This window comes from Macrobrachium nipponense, chromosome 26, assembly GCF_015104395.2.
Source record: "Macrobrachium nipponense isolate FS-2020 chromosome 26, ASM1510439v2, whole genome shotgun sequence".
NCBI classification, from domain to species: domain Eukaryota; kingdom Metazoa; phylum Arthropoda; class Malacostraca; order Decapoda; family Palaemonidae; genus Macrobrachium; species Macrobrachium nipponense.
The window spans coordinates 43,755,741-43,762,921 of NC_087215.1; positions in this window are offsets into that span (position 1 = coordinate 43,755,741).

Consider the following 7,181-nt stretch of genomic DNA (forward strand, 5'->3'; position numbering starts at 1 on the left):
CTTCTCACCTCGGTGGTCGCGGGTTCAATTCTCAGGCATTCCATTGAGGAGTGAGAGATGTGTATTTCTAGAAGTCACTCTCGACGTGTTTCGGAAGTCACATAAAGCCATTGGTCCCGTTGCTGAATAACCACTGGTTCCATGCAACGTAAAAACACCATACATACAAACAAAAACAAAATCAAAATTAAGAGTCATTTTTGACTCCTCTTTTATTCATTACCTGAAGTTTAGTATGCAACCATCAGAAACGAAAATCATATGTAAATATTGGAATATATGACAGCGCGAAAAAAAATTTTTTATCGTATATAATAATTTTACAAATCGCCTTATGAGCAAAACGGTTTAAAGCTAATGAGTTAATTTTTTTTCGTTGTTAAACTAATTGTGATGACTTTGGTACATACATTGTAAAACGATCAAAGCAACAGAGAAAATATCACAATATGATGCATGAGTTCCTAACGTGCAGACGTAAACAAAAAAAGTTAAAAAATTCCCACCATAAATCAAAAAATGATGTGCTAGAGACTTTCAATTTGTTGCAAAATGAAGGTAATTGATTGAATATTACTAGACTGTAAGTGTTGTAGCTTACAATTGCATTTGTTCCGATATGAAATACAAACCTTCGGTCCTTTAACAATAGGAAGGTACTCAGCGGCAGCTGAACCAGTCGTAAGCTTCGAACAAGGGGGTTCGGTCGTTAACTACTTGTCCGGCAGTTAGCGGTACGCTCGACTGTGAGGCGAGGAGTCACTTTGCTTTCGGCCGTGCTAGTGGATGGACGTGCTGCTCTTCATCTCTCTGCCCGCTTCTGTCGTACGCTTCGTTTGCTTCACTGCGTGAAGACTTGTTCGCTTTTTCTTTTACTTGTGTGTATTTGCAAGTATATGTAAGTAAGTACGTGTCTTCTTTTGTTTCCATTTGTGATGGAAATGGAACAAGAGCCGGAGAAACCCCCTCGCCCCCCCATCAACCGCAGATTGTGCCCCGGTGTTGGGGGCCGTAAGTGTGGGGCTTTCCGCTCTTCTGTAGAGGTGGATCCTCATGATTTTTGTACTTGGTGTAGAGGGCGAGAATGCTCTCGCACCGAGATTGTGATACGTGTATTTGTTCCGATAAGTAATACAAACCATCAGTCCTTTAACAATAGGAAGGTGACTAGCGGCAGCTGAAACGGTCGTAAGCTTCGAACAAGGGAGTTGGTAGTTAACTGCTTGTCCGACAGTGCGCGCGCCGCGTGACTGGAAGGTGAAGAACCACTTTTGCTTTCGGCTGTGTTGGTGGAGGACGTGTTTGTCATCGCTCTCTGCCTGCTTCGTTGTATGCTTTGGTTGTGTGTTGTTTCTTGAACTTGGTTTGTCAGTGTAGTGAAAGTGTATTGTAAGTACGTGACTTTCTTTATTACTTTTTATTACACTGATTATGGATTCTCGTGCAATGGAGCTATCCCTGCGCTCCCCCATCAGCCGTAGAGTTTCCCCTGGTGTGGTGGGCCGCAAGTGTGGGTTCTTTGCTCTTTCCCCAAGATAGATCCTCATGTCGTTTGTGCGGGGGCGTGAATGCTCTCGGACCGAGCCATGTAATTTTGTGTGAATTGGTTGGAGGTGCAGTGGGTGCTGTACGAGGGTAGGAGGAAGCGTAGACCTGCCAAGGAGTCGTCGGAAAGCTCTCCAGCAACTCCTTTGGTTGCGGACATTTCCTCTTCTTTCCTGCCCCCGGCTCAGCTCCCGCAAATGGCGCCTTCCCGTTTGGGGAGGGTTTCTCGGTCCTCCTCTTCGCCCGATCCGTCAAGCGTAGAGGTGGCCGCGAGGTACTCCGACGTGCAGTTGTATTCGGGGTCTTCCGTTCGCTAGGGGTGGGGCTCACCCCCCAACCCCCGCGCGAGGGGGAACCCCTCCTAATCACCCGACTGTTGCTTCCTCAGGTGCTCCTGCTGTGGGCGACGACCTCGGCCAGGTGCAGGTGTCGCTGGGGCTCCAGGGCACGCCGAGCGTCCAGGGGCTGCTCCAGCATCTGGCGGGTGCTGAGCCGGTCACCCATGGAGCGGTGACCACCACTACCACCACTGTCTTGACTCCAGGGTATGCCGCCCCTCCTCACCTGGTCTACACATGCACGTGATGTCAGTGACTCTGACAGCCGCTGTGCAGGGCTGATCGCTGCCGTGCCGAGGAGAGGCATGCCTCCCCCTCCAGGGTTCTTCGTGCTGCCAGCCCCTGACTTCCGATGCCCGAAGAGCTCACCCTGGACCTGCCGCTGGTACCCAGGATGTCGCAGGCTGCTGCCCCGTCTCCTGCTGTACCTGACCTGCCTGCCGTACCTGCCGCTCCTGCGACTTGTCCTGCACCTGCCGCTCCTGCGTTCCTTTGCACCTGCCGACGTCGTCCCAGCCCATGGTGTTGTTGCCCCAGTCGCTGGTCCTTCCGGACATGTGCAGCCGGGCCCTGTTGCTTTGACAACAGCAGCCCCGGCTCCATCCTGGATGGAAGACTTGACGTCTGTCCTGAGGGAGCTGACCAAGAAGAAGAAAAAGAAGAGGAAGGTTTCTTCGTCGCCTGCTGCCACCTCTACCCCTTCGACTTCCAAGGCTTCCAAGCCGAGGAAGAAGAAGGCTGCCTCCTCCCCCCTTAAGAAGGCTCCCTCGGGAACTTCTAAGGGCCTGTCTCACTTCAGTGGGACGGGGGGTTCTTCCGCTGGTCCTCCTGCTCCTTCGGGAGCGGGGCCCGTCTCTCCTTCCACAAGGAAAAAGAAGAAGGGGATCAGAGGGGTACCGGCTAACACTAGAACTTCCTCGCCTGGTGCTAGGGGCGCTGCTGCTACACCAGGATCCTGCTCGGCCTCTCGTTCACGAGAGGTACCAAGTGTACGGTCTCCCGAGGGCGACTGTGCAGCCAAGGCTCAGGATTCCGAGTTTGCTCGGCGCCAGGACCAAGGCTCGGAGCAGAAGGCTGGTGAGAGCCACTCAGGTGACTCTCTCCAGGCCAGCGATCGCTCTCGTAGCGACCAGCTGGTTACCAGGGTTGCCGTGACGGTCCCAGACCGGCCACGGGCTGAGGCTGGTAAGAGGTCCCCTCAATCGCAGGAACCATCCCCGGCTGGTCCCAGCTGTTCGACGCGCCGTGAGGACACGCACCGGTCCCACCGCGACAGTGGTCTCTGCAGGTCCCCTGACCGCCGCTCCCACTGGGACCAGACGGATAGGGGGACCAGCAGCAGCTCCTCTGACGCACGGGACCAGGGCCGCTGTTCTCGGTCCAGCCACTCGCCCCAGGGGAGGGCGCGACCAGGCCTGCAGCGTTGGCAATCGCCTGCAGCCCCCCAAGCACACCGGTTCTGCCAGTGAGCGAGGGGGGAGCGTCAGGTCTTCCTCTCCTGTGCTTCAACTTCCTCGGGTTACACCGGGAAGGGCGAGGCAACAAGGAGTGATTGTGAGGGGCGTGCTCCTCACGATCCCACCACGGCGCCCTACGTGCCAGGCACGGTCTTAGGATCAACCAGGTCGTATGCGCAAGTGGCAGGAGGAGACCGAGAGGGGTCTGTCGCTGTTTCTCCTTCTGAAGGAGGAGGGTCTCGGGAGTCGCTCTTGCTGGAGTGATCGTGAGGGGCGCGCTCCCACCACGACAGCGGACTCTGCCGGTCCCCTGACCACCGCTCCCACCAAGACCGGATGGATAGGGAAACCAGCAGCAGCTCCTCTGATGCTCGGGACCATCGCCGCTGCTCTCGGTCTAGCCACACGACCAGGCCTGCAGCTCGATTGCCAGTGATCTCCTGAAGAGCAGGAAAACTGCTGGTCCAGACCAGCAGCTCACCATCACCGTGGTTGATGATGGCCACAGTCCTCCCAGCCTACCGGTTCTGCTGGTAGGCAGGGGAGGAGCTCTCGTAACAGCTCCCCTGACATAGAGACCGACGCTCCGTTCCTTGGTTCAGCATTTCTCCGCAAGAAGCCGCTAGTCCAGACCTGCAGCTCAATCGCCACCGTTGTTTGGCGATCGCCTGCAGTCCTCCCAGCCTACTAGTTCTGCTAGTAGGCAGGGTAGGAGCATCAGGTCTCCCTCACCTGTCCCTTCAACCTCCTCAGGCTACACCGGGAGGAACAAGGCGAACAGGAGTGACCGTGAGGAATGCTCTTCTTACGATACGGCCATGAGCCTGGTTCAGCCTTGGGACCAACAGATCCTTGCTCAAGTGATTGGAGAAGATCGTGGGGGGCTGGCAAGGACGAATGACGCTTCCCAGACTCTTGGAGGGACCATCACCGCTGTTCACGTGACGGTCCATCTGGACCACGCACTCAAGAGAACAGGGCGCGCTCTTCCTTCGGTCCTCTTGAGAGGTTTCGGCCTCGATGAGGACTGGGACGCGTCGGAGGACGGTATCAGCTCTCCTGTCAGGTGCTCGCTCAGCCCCACCCAGACGACGGTCACGGTGGCAGCAGACGCTTAGCCTACAATACGAGTTCGTAACACTCCTCGGGAAAATGTTTTCTCCTGACGGTAACGTTTTCCCAGACTCTGAGCGGTGATGGCTGCTCGTACTCGCTTCTCCAACTGCTAGTTCCGCTGGGAAGGCGAGCGAGTATCCAATCTTCCTCCCCCATTCCCTCTCTCCCTACGGCTACGAAGGAAAGGGGAGGAATCCTGCAGAGCGTTCTCCGTAGGATTCCACGTTGGGGACTGCGTTCCTGGGGGAACCTTCGGATCCTACTGGACGGGAGTCCCCGTCGTTGAGGAAGGATCCTGCCCCATCCTCGATTTCTATGGGAATCGGGAGGACCACCAACCAATGATCGTCTGACGAATTCGGTGGGGGTTTTGCCGAGTGCTTAGAATTCTTCAGAATTTCTAGCACTCTCAGTGTTTTCTGGTTTTCTATGATCTGCAAACACTTGGGCAAAACCACGGTCCAGAGTGGGCTAGACGAGAATCCCAGATAATTGTTACTACGATAATCGGGAATCTCGCCAAAGGAAGAATATCTCACAGTAAGCGGCCAACCCTGGGATAGAGAAGAACGGGTGGGAACATCCAGTTTGGCTTGAACTATCATCTTCGGTATCCTGTTATCACCATTGAAGTCTTCCTTCGGGGAAAGCTTCTCCTTCACTCTCTTCATTAGAGAATGAAGGGTGTCGACTTCCAATCCTTATTCTCATTCCTCGAATGGAAAAGAATTTAGGATGGAGGTCTTTGTACAGGAACCTACAAATATACTACGTATATTGCCCTCGCGACATTATTCTGTTAATCAGTTGAATTGTCCAAGGAGTAGGCACATACCATAGTTAACTCTACGGATTGTGACCAAGACGAATAGTATCTTCTTAATTGAACTGCAACTCGGGACTGCCTGCAACCTTCCAGGAGTTACCAGTTTCGATTTTGAGATACTTAAGGTATTGTTATGACACCACCACCTCAGCTTTTGTATTCACCGAAATCCGTTTCATTTAAATGCAAATGCTCGAGCGTATTTTTTTGCTCTCGATGGTTCTAGCCGAATGCATCAGGAGGCGATGCAGGTAAGCTACTCGACCGAACCCCATCCTATCCCTTTCAGTAGGGATAGGAGCGATTATCCACCACTTCCTCCCACCAAGAAGTGAGTCTTCCTATTGTTAAAGGACCGATGGTTTGTTTGTTCCAGTACGATATACAAACCATCGGTCCTTTTACAATAGGAATGTAACTAGCGGCAGCTGGGACGGTCGTAAGCTTCGAACAAGGGAGTTCGGTAGTTAACTGCTTGTCCGACAGCGCGCGCAGCGCGACTGAGGGGTGAAGAACCACTTTTGCTTTCGGCCGTGTGTGTGGAGGACGTGTTCGTCATCGCTCTCTGCCTGTTTTGTCGTCATATGCTTTACTTTTGTTGTGAATTTTTCAACTTGGTTTGAAAGTGAATTGTAAGTACGTACTGTCTTTTTCATCTTTTATTACATTGATTTTATGGATCATCGGACATGGAGCTATCCCCGCGCCCCCCATCAACCACAGATTGTGCACGGGGGTGGAGGGCCGCAAGTGTGGGGTCTTCCGCTCTTTTCCGAATATTGATCCTCATTTGCGCTCGGTGCCGAGGGCGTGAATGCTCTCGGCCCGAGCCTCGTATTTTTTTGTGTGAAAGTGAAAATTGTAAGTACAGTATTCTTTTTCATTTTCATTTATTATCATGCCCTTTGCGCTCGGTGCCGAGGGCGCGAAGGCTCTCGGCCCGAGCCTTGTATTTTTTGTGTGAAAGTGGAAGTGAAAATTGTAAGTACAGTATTTTTTCATTTTCATTTATTATTATCATGGATCATGGATCAAGGTCGCTCATTCCGAGAATAGATCCTCATGCCCATGCGCTCGGGCCGAGCCGTGTAACATTTGTTCTAATTGGTCGGAGGTGCAGTGGGCGTTGTACGAGAGCAGGAAGAAACGAAGGCCTGCCAAGGAGTCATCGGAAAGCTCTCCCGCGACCCCCTTGGTAACCGATACTTCGTCTTCTTTCCTAACCCCCCAATTCAGCTCCCACGTATGGCGCCTTCCCCTTCGGATGGGGGTTTCGAGGTCCTTCTCTTTGCCTGATCCGTCGAGCGTAGAGGAGGGCGCTCGTTACCCGATGTGCATTTGTATTTGGGGTCTTCCATTCGCTCAGGGTGGGGCTGCACCCCCCCCCCTCGCACGAGGGGGAACCCCCCCCCTAACTTCCGACTATTGCATCCTCAGGGCTCCTGCTGCAGGGACGACCTTGGCCAGGTGTGGATGTCGCTGGGACTTCAGGGCACGCCGAGCGTCCAGGGGCTGCTCCAGCATCTGGCAGGAGCTGTGCCGGTCACCCATGGAGCGGTGACCACCACTACACGATCTCGTTTGTTTACACCCCTCTCGTGTATCGGTTCCCTAACAGAGGAGGGGTCTTTCAGCATTTTTCACGGCTTAATTACCGGAAGATATTTGCTCCTGATCCTGCAGCTATCATTGAATTTGAGAGGTTCCTGCTAATGAATTTTAGCCTCACTTATAAGCATTGCTGTTGCTTTTGTGCTACTGCTTGCCACTGTTGCTGGCTGTTGCCGAGTGTTTGACCTCCTGGAGTCGTCAGGAGGCCTTCTAGTGGCGAAGAACGGTAAGCGGACCGTATATGTTCTTCCCCCGCCTGCATACATAATATAGACAATTCACGTTGCC